Source organism: Rhipicephalus microplus, chromosome 2 (assembly GCF_043290135.1).
Source record: "Rhipicephalus microplus isolate Deutch F79 chromosome 2, USDA_Rmic, whole genome shotgun sequence".
In the NCBI taxonomy this organism is placed as follows: Eukaryota; Metazoa; Arthropoda; class Arachnida; order Ixodida; family Ixodidae; genus Rhipicephalus; species Rhipicephalus microplus.
This window is the reverse complement of record NC_134701.1, coordinates 157,935,115-157,944,609: the sequence shown is the minus strand read 5'-3', so window position 1 is coordinate 157,944,609 and position 9,495 is coordinate 157,935,115. Positions and strand designations below refer to the sequence as shown.

The 9,495-nt window shown below is 51.1% G+C and overlaps 35 non-coding genes across 35 annotated transcripts; all 35 read left to right on the top strand.

Annotated features, from left to right (window-relative positions):
* The first annotated feature begins 165 nt into the window (after positions 1–165).
* On the top strand, positions 166–247 carry TRNAL-UAG (transfer RNA leucine (anticodon UAG)). Its single transcript has one exon. It is a non-coding gene; the product is annotated as a tRNA-Leu (tRNA).
* A 73-nt stretch (positions 248–320) lies between these two features.
* On the top strand, positions 321–404 carry TRNAL-UAG (transfer RNA leucine (anticodon UAG)). The gene has a single exon. It is a non-coding gene; the product is annotated as a tRNA-Leu (tRNA).
* A 381-nt stretch (positions 405–785) lies between these two features.
* On the top strand, positions 786–867 carry TRNAL-UAG (transfer RNA leucine (anticodon UAG)). Its single transcript has one exon. It is a non-coding gene; the product is annotated as a tRNA-Leu (tRNA).
* Positions 868–1,077: 210 nt separating this feature from the next.
* On the top strand, positions 1,078–1,159 carry TRNAL-UAG (transfer RNA leucine (anticodon UAG)). Its single transcript has one exon. It is a non-coding gene; the product is annotated as a tRNA-Leu (tRNA).
* A 538-nt stretch (positions 1,160–1,697) lies between these two features.
* TRNAL-UAG (transfer RNA leucine (anticodon UAG)) lies at positions 1,698–1,779 on the top strand. Its single transcript has one exon. It is a non-coding gene; the product is annotated as a tRNA-Leu (tRNA).
* A 228-nt stretch (positions 1,780–2,007) lies between these two features.
* TRNAL-UAG (transfer RNA leucine (anticodon UAG)) lies at positions 2,008–2,089 on the top strand. Its single transcript has one exon. It is a non-coding gene; the product is annotated as a tRNA-Leu (tRNA).
* A 73-nt stretch (positions 2,090–2,162) lies between these two features.
* TRNAL-UAG (transfer RNA leucine (anticodon UAG)) lies at positions 2,163–2,244 on the top strand. The gene has a single exon. It is a non-coding gene; the product is annotated as a tRNA-Leu (tRNA).
* A 55-nt stretch (positions 2,245–2,299) lies between these two features.
* Positions 2,300–2,381, top strand: TRNAL-UAG (transfer RNA leucine (anticodon UAG)). Its single transcript has one exon. It is a non-coding gene; the product is annotated as a tRNA-Leu (tRNA).
* Positions 2,382–2,609: 228 nt separating this feature from the next.
* On the top strand, positions 2,610–2,691 carry TRNAL-UAG (transfer RNA leucine (anticodon UAG)). The gene has a single exon. It is a non-coding gene; the product is annotated as a tRNA-Leu (tRNA).
* A 525-nt stretch (positions 2,692–3,216) lies between these two features.
* TRNAL-UAG (transfer RNA leucine (anticodon UAG)) lies at positions 3,217–3,298 on the top strand. The gene is given in 2 exon segments: positions 3,217–3,254; positions 3,264–3,298. It is a non-coding gene; the product is annotated as a tRNA-Leu (tRNA).
* Positions 3,299–3,371: 73 nt separating this feature from the next.
* On the top strand, positions 3,372–3,453 carry TRNAL-UAG (transfer RNA leucine (anticodon UAG)). The gene has a single exon. It is a non-coding gene; the product is annotated as a tRNA-Leu (tRNA).
* Positions 3,454–3,526: 73 nt separating this feature from the next.
* TRNAL-UAG (transfer RNA leucine (anticodon UAG)) lies at positions 3,527–3,608 on the top strand. The gene has a single exon. It is a non-coding gene; the product is annotated as a tRNA-Leu (tRNA).
* Positions 3,609–3,836: 228 nt separating this feature from the next.
* On the top strand, positions 3,837–3,918 carry TRNAL-UAG (transfer RNA leucine (anticodon UAG)). The gene has a single exon. It is a non-coding gene; the product is annotated as a tRNA-Leu (tRNA).
* A 73-nt stretch (positions 3,919–3,991) lies between these two features.
* On the top strand, positions 3,992–4,073 carry TRNAL-UAG (transfer RNA leucine (anticodon UAG)). The gene has a single exon. It is a non-coding gene; the product is annotated as a tRNA-Leu (tRNA).
* A 73-nt stretch (positions 4,074–4,146) lies between these two features.
* TRNAL-UAG (transfer RNA leucine (anticodon UAG)) lies at positions 4,147–4,228 on the top strand. The gene has a single exon. It is a non-coding gene; the product is annotated as a tRNA-Leu (tRNA).
* A 228-nt stretch (positions 4,229–4,456) lies between these two features.
* TRNAL-UAG (transfer RNA leucine (anticodon UAG)) lies at positions 4,457–4,538 on the top strand. Its single transcript has one exon. It is a non-coding gene; the product is annotated as a tRNA-Leu (tRNA).
* A 73-nt stretch (positions 4,539–4,611) lies between these two features.
* TRNAL-UAG (transfer RNA leucine (anticodon UAG)) lies at positions 4,612–4,693 on the top strand. The gene has a single exon. It is a non-coding gene; the product is annotated as a tRNA-Leu (tRNA).
* A 55-nt stretch (positions 4,694–4,748) lies between these two features.
* Positions 4,749–4,832, top strand: TRNAL-UAG (transfer RNA leucine (anticodon UAG)). The gene has a single exon. It is a non-coding gene; the product is annotated as a tRNA-Leu (tRNA).
* Positions 4,833–5,213: 381 nt separating this feature from the next.
* On the top strand, positions 5,214–5,295 carry TRNAL-UAG (transfer RNA leucine (anticodon UAG)). Its single transcript has one exon. It is a non-coding gene; the product is annotated as a tRNA-Leu (tRNA).
* A 210-nt stretch (positions 5,296–5,505) lies between these two features.
* On the top strand, positions 5,506–5,587 carry TRNAL-UAG (transfer RNA leucine (anticodon UAG)). Its single transcript has one exon. It is a non-coding gene; the product is annotated as a tRNA-Leu (tRNA).
* Positions 5,588–6,125: 538 nt separating this feature from the next.
* Positions 6,126–6,207, top strand: TRNAL-UAG (transfer RNA leucine (anticodon UAG)). The gene has a single exon. It is a non-coding gene; the product is annotated as a tRNA-Leu (tRNA).
* Positions 6,208–6,435: 228 nt separating this feature from the next.
* Positions 6,436–6,517, top strand: TRNAL-UAG (transfer RNA leucine (anticodon UAG)). The gene has a single exon. It is a non-coding gene; the product is annotated as a tRNA-Leu (tRNA).
* Positions 6,518–6,590: 73 nt separating this feature from the next.
* Positions 6,591–6,672, top strand: TRNAL-UAG (transfer RNA leucine (anticodon UAG)). The gene has a single exon. It is a non-coding gene; the product is annotated as a tRNA-Leu (tRNA).
* A 55-nt stretch (positions 6,673–6,727) lies between these two features.
* On the top strand, positions 6,728–6,809 carry TRNAL-UAG (transfer RNA leucine (anticodon UAG)). Its single transcript has one exon. It is a non-coding gene; the product is annotated as a tRNA-Leu (tRNA).
* A 228-nt stretch (positions 6,810–7,037) lies between these two features.
* TRNAL-UAG (transfer RNA leucine (anticodon UAG)) lies at positions 7,038–7,119 on the top strand. Its single transcript has one exon. It is a non-coding gene; the product is annotated as a tRNA-Leu (tRNA).
* Positions 7,120–7,644: 525 nt separating this feature from the next.
* On the top strand, positions 7,645–7,726 carry TRNAL-UAG (transfer RNA leucine (anticodon UAG)). Its single transcript is given in 2 exon segments — positions 7,645–7,682; positions 7,692–7,726. It is a non-coding gene; the product is annotated as a tRNA-Leu (tRNA).
* Positions 7,727–7,799: 73 nt separating this feature from the next.
* Positions 7,800–7,881, top strand: TRNAL-UAG (transfer RNA leucine (anticodon UAG)). Its single transcript has one exon. It is a non-coding gene; the product is annotated as a tRNA-Leu (tRNA).
* A 73-nt stretch (positions 7,882–7,954) lies between these two features.
* TRNAL-UAG (transfer RNA leucine (anticodon UAG)) lies at positions 7,955–8,036 on the top strand. Its single transcript has one exon. It is a non-coding gene; the product is annotated as a tRNA-Leu (tRNA).
* Positions 8,037–8,264: 228 nt separating this feature from the next.
* On the top strand, positions 8,265–8,346 carry TRNAL-UAG (transfer RNA leucine (anticodon UAG)). The gene has a single exon. It is a non-coding gene; the product is annotated as a tRNA-Leu (tRNA).
* Positions 8,347–8,419: 73 nt separating this feature from the next.
* TRNAL-UAG (transfer RNA leucine (anticodon UAG)) lies at positions 8,420–8,501 on the top strand. The gene has a single exon. It is a non-coding gene; the product is annotated as a tRNA-Leu (tRNA).
* A 73-nt stretch (positions 8,502–8,574) lies between these two features.
* On the top strand, positions 8,575–8,656 carry TRNAL-UAG (transfer RNA leucine (anticodon UAG)). Its single transcript has one exon. It is a non-coding gene; the product is annotated as a tRNA-Leu (tRNA).
* Positions 8,657–8,884: 228 nt separating this feature from the next.
* On the top strand, positions 8,885–8,966 carry TRNAL-UAG (transfer RNA leucine (anticodon UAG)). The gene has a single exon. It is a non-coding gene; the product is annotated as a tRNA-Leu (tRNA).
* A 73-nt stretch (positions 8,967–9,039) lies between these two features.
* Positions 9,040–9,121, top strand: TRNAL-UAG (transfer RNA leucine (anticodon UAG)). The gene has a single exon. It is a non-coding gene; the product is annotated as a tRNA-Leu (tRNA).
* Positions 9,122–9,176: 55 nt separating this feature from the next.
* On the top strand, positions 9,177–9,258 carry TRNAL-UAG (transfer RNA leucine (anticodon UAG)). The gene has a single exon. It is a non-coding gene; the product is annotated as a tRNA-Leu (tRNA).
* A 73-nt stretch (positions 9,259–9,331) lies between these two features.
* On the top strand, positions 9,332–9,413 carry TRNAL-UAG (transfer RNA leucine (anticodon UAG)). Its single transcript has one exon. It is a non-coding gene; the product is annotated as a tRNA-Leu (tRNA).
* The last annotated feature ends 82 nt before the right edge of the window (positions 9,414–9,495 follow it).

Here is a 9,495-nt window from a genome sequence, read left to right as displayed (position 1 = left end):
TTAAACTGTCGGTAGCGTGGCCGAGTGGTGTTAAGGCGCTGGTTTTGGGCACAAGTTTTTTCGGGGCATGGGTTCGAATCCCACCGCTGCCCCACTTTTGCCTTTACAAAATGCGTTCCTCTAAAAAGGCTATGATTAACCGGAGCATGCGTTAGTTAAACTGTCGGTAGCGTGGCCGAGTGGTCTAAGGCGCTGGTTTTAGGCACAAGTCTCTTCGGGGGCGTGGGTTCGAATCCCACCGCTGCCACACTTTTGCCTTTACAAAATGCGTTCCTTGAAAAAGGCTACGATTAACCGGATCACGCGTTAGTTCAACTGTCGGTAGCGTGGCAGAGTGGTCTAAGGCGCTGGTTTTAGGCACCAGTCTCTTCGGGGGCGTGGGTTCGAATCCCACCGCTGTGACACTTTTGCCTTTACAAAATGCGTTCCTTGAAAAAGGCTATGATTAACCGGAGCATGCGATAGTTAAACTGTCGGTAGCGTGGCCGAGTGGTCTAAGGCGCTGGTTTTAGGCACCAGTATCTTCGGGGGTGTGGGTTTAAATCCCACCGGTGCCACTCTTTTACTTTTAAAAACTACGTTCCTTGAAAAAGGCTATGATTAAGCGGAGCATGCGTTAGGTAAACTGTCGGTAGCGCTGCCGAGTGGTCTAAGGCGCTGGTTTTATCCACCAGCCCCTTCAGTGGCGTGGGCTCGAATCCCAGCACTGTCACACTTTTGCCTTTGCAAAATGCGTTCTTTGAAAAAGGCTATGATTAACCGGAGCATGCGTTAGTTAAACTGTCGGCAGCGTGGCCGAGTGGTCTAAGGCGCTGGTTTTAGGCACCAGTCTCTTCGGGGGCGTGGGTTCGAATCCCACCGCTGCCACACTTTTGCTTTTACGAAATTCGTTCCTTGAAAAAGGCTATGATTAACTGGAGCACGCGTTAGTTAAACTGTCGGTAGCGTTGCCGAGTGGTCTAAGGCGATGGTTTTAGGCACCAGTCTCTTTGGGGGCGTGGGTTTGAATCCGACCGCTGCCACACTTTTCCTTGAAAAAGGCTATGATTAACTGGAGCGTGCGTTACTTAAACTGTCGGTAGTGTGGCCGAGTGGTGTATGGTGCTGGTTTTAGGCACCAGTTTCTTCGGGGCCGTGGGTTCGAATCCCACCGCTGCCCCACTTTTGCATTTACAAAATGCGTTCCTCTAAAAAGGCTATGATTAACCGGAGCATGCGTTAGTTAAACTGTCGGTAGCGTGGCCGAGTGTTCTAAGGCGCTGGTTTTAGTCACCAGTCTCTTTGGGGGCGTGGGTTCGAATCCCACCGCTGCCACGCTTTTGCCTTTACAAAATGCGTTCCTTGAAAAAGGCTATGATTACCAGGAGCATGCGTTAGTTAAACTGTCGGTAGCGTGGCCGAGTGGTCTAAGTCACTGGTTTTAGGCACCAGTCTCTTCGGGGGCGTGGGTTGGAATCCCACCGCTGCCACACTTTTGCCTTTACAAAATCCGTTCCTTGAAAAAGGCTATGATTAACCGGAGCTTGCGTTAGTTAAACTGTCGGTAGCGTGCCCGAGTGGTCTAAGGCGCTGGTTTCAGGCAACAGTCTCTTCTAGGGCGTGGGTTCGCATCCCACCGCTGCCACACTTTTGCCTTTACAAAATGCGTTCCTTGAAAAAGGCTATAATTAACCGGAGCATGCGTTAGTTAAACTGTCGTTAGCGTGGCCGAGTGGTCTAAGGCGCTGGTTTTAGACACCAGTCTCCTCGGGGGCGTGGGTTCAAATCCCACCGCTGCCACACTTTTACCTTTACAAAATGCGTTCCTTGAAAAAGGCTATGATTAACCGGAGCACGCGTTAGTTCAACTGTCGGTAGCGTGGCCGAGTGTTCTAAGGCGCTGGTTTTGGGCACCAGTCTCTTCGGAGGCGTGGGCTCGAATCCCACCACTGTCACACTTTTGCCTTTACAAAATGCGTTCTTTGAAAAAGGCTATGATTAACTGGAGCATGCGTTAACTAAACTGTCGGTAGCGTGGCCGAGTGGTCTAAGGCGCTGGTTTTAGACACCAGTCTCTTCGGGGGCGTGGGTTCGAATCCCACCGCTGCCACACTTTTGCCTTTACAAAATGCGTTCCTTGAAAAAGGCTATGATTAAGTGGAGCACGCGTTAGTTAAACTGTCGGTAGCGTGGCCGAGTGGTTTAAGGCGCTGGTTTTAGGCGCCAGTCTCTTTGGGGGCGTGGGTTTGAATCCTACCGCTGCCACACTTTTCCTTGAAAAAGGCTATGATTAACTGGAGCATGCGTTAGTTGAACTGTCGGTAGCGTGGCCGAGTGGTCTAAGGCGCTGGTTTTAGGCACCAGTCTCTTCGGGGGCGTGGGTTCGAATCCCACCGCTGCCACACTTTTGCCTTTACAAAATGCGTTTCTCTAAAAAGGCTATGATTAACCGGAGCATGCGTTAGTTAAACTGTCGGTAGCGTGGCCGAGTGGTCTAAGGCGCTGGTTTTAGGCACCAGTCTCTTCGGGGGAGTGAGTTCGAATCCCACCGCTGGCATACTTTTGCCTTTACAAAATGCGTTCCTTGAAAAAGGCTATGATTAACCGGATCACGCGTTAGTTAAACTGTCGGTAGCGTGGCCGAGTGGTCTAAGGCACTGGTTTTAGGCACCAGTTTTTTCGGGGGCGTGGGTTCGAATCCCACCGCTGCCACATTTTTCCTTTAAAAAAACGTTCCTTCAAAAAGGCTATGATTAAGCGGAGCATGCGCAAAACTGGCGGTAGCATGGCCGAGCCGTTTAAGACGCTTTTTTAGGCACCAGTCTCTTCGGGGGCGTGGGTTCGAATCCCACCGCTGCCACGATTTTCCTTTACAAAATGCCTTCCTGGAAAAAGGCTATGATTAAGCGGAGCATGCGCAAAACTGTCGGTGGCGTGGCCGAGCCGTCTAAGACGCTTGTTTTAGGCACCAGTCTCTTCGGGGGCATGGGTTCGAATCAGACTGCTGCCACACTTTTGCCTTTACAAAAGCGTTCCTCGGAAAAGGCTATGATTATCCGGAGCATGCATTTGTTAAACTGTCGGTGGCGTGGCCGAATGGTCTAAGGCGTTGGTTTTAGGCACCAGTCCCTTCGGCGGCGTGGGCTCCAATCCCACCACTGTCACACTTTTGCCTTTACAAAATGCGTTCCTTGAAAAAGGCTATGATTAACCAGAGCATGCGTTAGTTAAACTGTCGGTAGCGTGGCCAAGTGGTCTAAGGCGCTGGATTTAGGCACCAGTCTCTTCAGGGGCGTGGGTTCGAATCCCACCGCTGCCACACTTTTGCCTTTACAAAATGCGTTCCTTGAAAAAGGCTATGATTAACCGGAGCATGCGTGAGTTAAACTGTCAGTAGCGTGGCCGAGTGGTCTAAGGCGCTGGTTTTAGGCACCAGTCTCTTCGGGGGCATGGGTTCGAATCCCACCGCTGCCACACTTTTGCCTTTACAAAATGCGTTCCTTGAAAAAGGCTATGATTAACCGGAGCATGCGTTTGTTAAACGGTCGGTAGCGTGGCCGAGTGGTCTAAGGCGCTGGTTTTAGGCACCAGTCTCTTCGGGGGCGTGGGCTCGAATCCCACCGCTGCCACACGTTTGTCTTTACAAATTGCGTTCCTTGAAAAAGGCTATGATTAACCGGAGCATGCGTTAGTTAAACTGTCGGTAGCGTGGCCGAGTGGTCCAAGGCGCTGGTTTTAGGCACCAGTCCCTTCGGCGGCGTGGGCTCGTATCCCACCACTGTCACACCTTTGCCTTTACAAAATGCGTTCTTTGAAAAAGGCTATGATTAACCGGAGAATGCGTTAGTTAAACTGTCGGTAGCGTGGCCGAGTGGTCTAAGGCGCTGGTTTTAGGCACCAGTCTCTTCGGGGGCATGGGTTCGAATCCAACCGCTGCCACACTTTTACCTTTACAAAATGCGTTCCCCGAAAAATGCTATGATTAACCGGAGCATGCGTTAGTTAAATTATCGGTGGCGTGGCCGAGTGGTCTAAGGCGCTGGTTTTAGGCACCAGTTTCTTCGGGGGCGTGGGTTCGAATCCCACCACTGTCACACTTTTGCCTTTACAAAATGCGTTCCTTGAAAAAGGCTATGATTAACCGGAGCATGCGTTAGTTAAACTGTCGGTAGCGTGGCCGAGTGGTCTAAGGCGCTGGTTTTAGGCACCAGTCTCTTCGGGGGCGTGAGTTCGAATCCCACCGCTGCCACAGTTTTGCCATTACAAAATGCGTTCCTTGAAAAAGGCTATGATTAACCGGAGCATGCGTTAGTTAAACTGTCGGTAGCGTGACCGAGTGGTCTAAGGCGCTGATTTTAGGCACCAGCTTCTTCAGTGGCGTGGGCTCGAATCCCACCGCTGTCACACTTTTGCCTTTGCAAAATGCGTTCTTTGAAAAAGGCTATGATTAACCGGAGAATGCGTTAGTTAAACTGTCGGCAGCGTGGCCGAGTGGTCTAAGACACTGGTTTTAGGCACCAGTCTCTTCGGGGGCGTGGGTTCGAATCCCACCGCTGCCACACTTCTGTCTTTTCAAAATTCGTACCTTGAAAAAGGCTATGATTAACTGGAGCACGCGTTAGTTAAACTGTCGGTAGCGTTGCCGAGTGGTCTAAGGCGCTGGTTTTAGGCACCAGGCTCTTTGGGGGCGTGGGTTTGAATCCTACCGCTGCCACACTTTTCCTTGAAAAAGGCTATGATTAACTGGAGCGTGCATTACTTAAACTGTCGGTAGCGTGGCAGAGTGGTCTAAGGCGCTGGTTTTAGGCACCAGTCTCTTCGGGGGCGTGGGTTCGAATCCCACCGCTGTGACACTTTTGCCTTTACAAAATGCGTTCCTTGAAAAAGGCTATGATTAACCGGAGCATGCGATAGTTAAACTGTCGGTAGCGTGGCCGAGTGGTCTAAGGCGCTGGTTTTAGGCACCAGTATCTTCGGGGGTGTGGGTTTAAATCCCACCGGTGCCACTCTTTTACTTTTAAAAACTACGTTCCTTGAAAAAGGCTATGATTAAGCGGAGCATGCGTTAGGTAAACTGTCGGTAGCGCTGCCGAGTGGTCTAAGGCGCTGGTTTTATCCACCAGCCCCTTCAGTGGCGTGGGCTCGAATCCCAGCACTGTCACACTTTTGCCTTTGCAAAATGCGTTCTTTGAAAAAGGCTATGATTAACCGGAGCATGCGTTAGTTAAACTGTCGGCAGCGTGGCCGAGTGGTCTAAGGCGCTGGTTTTAGGCACCAGTCTCTTCGGGGGCGTGGGTTCGAATCCCACCGCTGCCACACTTTTGCTTTTACGAAATTCGTTCCTTGAAAAAGGCTATGATTAACTGGAGCACGCGTTAGTTAAACTGTCGGTAGCGTTGCCGAGTGGTCTAAGGCGATGGTTTTAGGCACCAGTCTCTTTGGGGGCGTGGGTTTGAATCCGACCGCTGCCACACTTTTCCTTGAAAAAGGCTATGATTAACTGGAGCGTGCGTTACTTAAACTGTCGGTAGTGTGGCCGAGTGGTGTATGGTGCTGGTTTTAGGCACCAGTTTCTTCGGGGCCGTGGGTTCGAATCCCACCGCTGCCCCACTTTTGCATTTACAAAATGCGTTCCTCTAAAAAGGCTATGATTAACCGGAGCATGCGTTAGTTAAACTGTCGGTAGCGTGGCCGAGTGTTCTAAGGCGCTGGTTTTAGTCACCAGTCTCTTTGGGGGCGTGGGTTCGAATCCCACCGCTGCCACGCTTTTGCCTTTACAAAATGCGTTCCTTGAAAAAGGCTATGATTACCAGGAGCATGCGTTAGTTAAACTGTCGGTAGCGTGGCCGAGTGGTCTAAGTGACTGGTTTTAGGCACCAGTCTCTTCGGGGGCGTGGGTTGGAATCCCACCGCTGCCACACTTTTGCCTTTACAAAATCCGTTCCTTGAAAAAGGCTATGATTAACCGGAGCTTGCGTTAGTTAAACTGTCGGTAGCGTGCCCGAGTGGTCTAAGGCGCTGGTTTCAGGCAACAGTCTCTTCTAGGGCGTGGGTTCGCATCCCACCGCTGCCACACTTTTGCCTTTACAAAATGCGTTCCTTGAAAAAGGCTATAATTAACCGGAGCATGCGTTAGTTAAACTGTCGTTAGCGTGGCCGAGTGGTCTAAGGCGCTGGTTTTAGACACCAGTCTCCTCGGGGGCGTGGGTTCAAATCCCACCGCTGCCACACTTTTACCTTTACAAAATGCGTTCCTTGAAAAAGGCTATGATTAACCGGAGCACGCGTTAGTTCAACTGTCGGTAGCGTGGCCGAGTGTTCTAAGGCGCTGGTTTTGGGCACCAGTCTCTTCGGAGGCGTGGGCTCGAATCCCACCACTGTCACACTTTTGCCTTTACAAAATGCGTTCTTTGAAAAAGGCTATGATTAACTGGAGCATGCGTTAACTAAACTGTCGGTAGCGTGGCCGAGTGGTCTAAGGCGCTGGTTTTAGACACCAGTCTCTTCGGGGGCGTGGGTTCGAATCCCACCGCTGCCACACTTTTGCCTTTACAAAATGCGTTCCTTGAAAAAGGCTATGATTAAGTGGAGCACGCGTTAGTTAAACTGTCGGTAGCGTGGCCGAGTGGTTTAAGGCGCTGGTTTTAGGCGCCAGTCTCTTTGGGGGCGTGGGTTTGAATCCTACCGCTGCCACACTTTTCCTTGAAAAAGGCTATGATTAACTGGAGCATGCGTTAGTTGAACTGTCGGTAGCGTGGCCGAGTGGTCTAAGGCGCTGGTTTTAGGCACCAGTCTCTTCGGGGGCGTGGGTTCGAATCCCACCGCTGCCACACTTTTGCCTTTACAAAATGCGTTTCTCTAAAAAGGCTATGATTAACCGGAGCATGCGTTAGTTAAACTGTCGGTAGCGTGGCCGAGTGGTCTAAGGCGCTGGTTTTAGGCACCAGTCTCTTCGGGGGAGTGAGTTCGAATCCCACCGCTGGCATACTTTTGCCTTTACAAAATGCGTTCCTTGAAAAAGGCTATGATTAACCGGATCACGCGTTAGTTAAACTGTCGGTAGCGTGGCCGAGTGGTCTAAGGCACTGGTTTTAGGCACCAGTTTTTTCGGGGGCGTGGGTTCGAATCCCACCGCTGCCACATTTTTCCTTTAAAAAAACGTTCCTTCAAAAAGGCTATGATTAAGCGGAGCATGCGCAAAACTGGCGGTAGCATGGCCGAGCCGTTTAAGACGCTTTTTTAGGCACCAGTCTCTTCGGGGGCGTGGGTTCGAATCCCACCGCTGCCACGATTTTCCTTTACAAAATGCCTTCCTGGAAAAAGGCTATGATTAAGCGGAGCATGCGCAAAACTGTCGGTGGCGTGGCCGAGCCGTCTAAGACGCTTGTTTTAGGCACCAGTCTCTTCGGGGGCATGGGTTCGAATCAGACTGCTGCCACACTTTTGCCTTTACAAAAGCGTTCCTCGGAAAAGGCTATGATTATCCGGAGCATGCATTTGTTAAACTGTCGGTGGCGTGGCCGAATGGTCTAAGGCGTTGGTTTTAGGCACCAGTCCCTTCGGCGGCGTGGGCTCCAATCCCACCACTGTCACACTTTTGCCTTTACAAAATGCGTTCCTTGAAAAAGGCTATGATTAACCAGAGCATGCGTTAGTTAAACTGTCGGTAGCGTGGCCAAGTGGTCTAAGGCGCTGGATTTAGGCACCAGTCTCTTCAGGGGCGTGGGTTCGAATCCCACCGCTGCCACACTTTTGCCTTTACAAAATGCGTTCCTTGAAAAAGGCTATGATTAACCGGAGCATGCGTGAGTTAAACTGTTGGTAGCGTGGCCGAGTGGTCTAAGGCGCTGGTTTTAGGCACCAGTCTCTTCGGGGGCATGGGTTCGAATCCCACCGCTGCCACACTTTTGCCTTTACAAAATGCGTTCCTTGAAAAAGGCTATGATTAACCGGAGCATGCGTTTGTTAAACGGTCGGTAGCGTGGCCGAGTGGTCTAAGGCGCTGGTTTTAGGCACCAGTCTCTTCGGGGGCGTGGGCTCGAATCCCACCGCTGCCACACGTTTGTCTTTACAAATTGCGTTCCTTGAAAAAGGCTATGATTAACCGGAGCATGCGTTAGTTAAACTGTCGGTAGCGTGGCCGAGTGGTCCAAGGCGCTGGTTTTAGGCACCAGTCCCTTCGGCGGCGTGGGCTCGTATCCCACCACTGTCACACCTTTGCCTTTACAAAATGCGTTCTTTGAAAAAGGCTATGATTAACCGGAGAATGCGTTAGTTAAACTGTCGGTAGCGTGGCCGAGTGGTCTAAGGCGCTGGTTTTAGGCACCAGTCTCTTCGGGGGCATGGGTTCGAATCCAACCGCTGCCACACTTTTACCTTTACAAAATGCGTTCCCCGAAAAATGCTATGATTAACCGGAGCATGCGTTAGTTAAATTATCGGTGGCGTGGCCGAGTGGTCTAAGGCGCTGGTTTTAGGCACCAGTTTCTTCGGGGGCGTGGGTTCGAATCCCACCACTGTCACACTTTTGCCTTTACAAAATGCGTTCCTTGAAAAAGGCTATGATTAACCGGAGCATGCGTTAGTTAAACTGTCGGTAGCGTGGCCGAGTGGTCTAAGGCGCTGGTTTTAGGCACCAGTCTCTTCGGGGGCGTGAGTTCGAATCCCACCGCTGCCACAGTTTTGCCATTACAAAATGCGTTCCTTGAAAAAGGCTATGATTAACCGGAGCATGCGTTAGTTAAACTGTCGGTAGCGTGACCGAGTGGTCTAAGGCGCTGATTTTAGGCACCAGCTTCTTCAGTGGCGTGGGCTCGAATCCCACCGCTGTCACACTTTTGCCTTTGCAAAATGCGTTCTTTGAAAAAGGCTATGATTAACCGGAGAATGCGTTAGTTAAACTGTCGGCAGCGTGGCCGAGTGGTCTAAGACACTGGTTTTAGGCACCAGTCTCTTCGGGGGCGTGGGTTCGAATCCCACCGCTGCCACACTTCTGTCTTTTCAAAATTCGTACCTTGAAAAAGGCTATGATTAACTGGAGCACGCGTTAGTTAAACTGTCGGTAGCGTTGCCGAGTGGTCTAAGGCGCTGGTTTTAGGCACCAGGCTCTTTGGGGGCGTGGGTTTGAATCCTACCGCTGCCACACTTTTCCTTGAAAAAGGCTATGATTAACTGGAGCGTGCATTACTTAAACTGTCGGTAGCGTGGCCGAGTGGTGTAAGGCGCTGGTTTTAGGCACCAGTTTCTTCGGGGGCGTGGGTTCGAATCCCACCGCTGCCCCACTTTTGCCTTTACAAAATGCGTTCCTCTAAAAAGGCTATGATTAACCGGAGCATGCGTTAGGTAAACTGTCGTTAGCGAGGCCGAGTGGTCTAAGGCGCTGGTTTTAGGCACCAGTCTCCTAGGGGGTGTGGGTTCGAATCCCACCGCTGCCACACTTTTACCTTTACAAAATGCGTTCCTTGAAAAAGGCTATGATTAACCGGAGCACGCGTTAGTTAAACTGTCGGTAGCGTG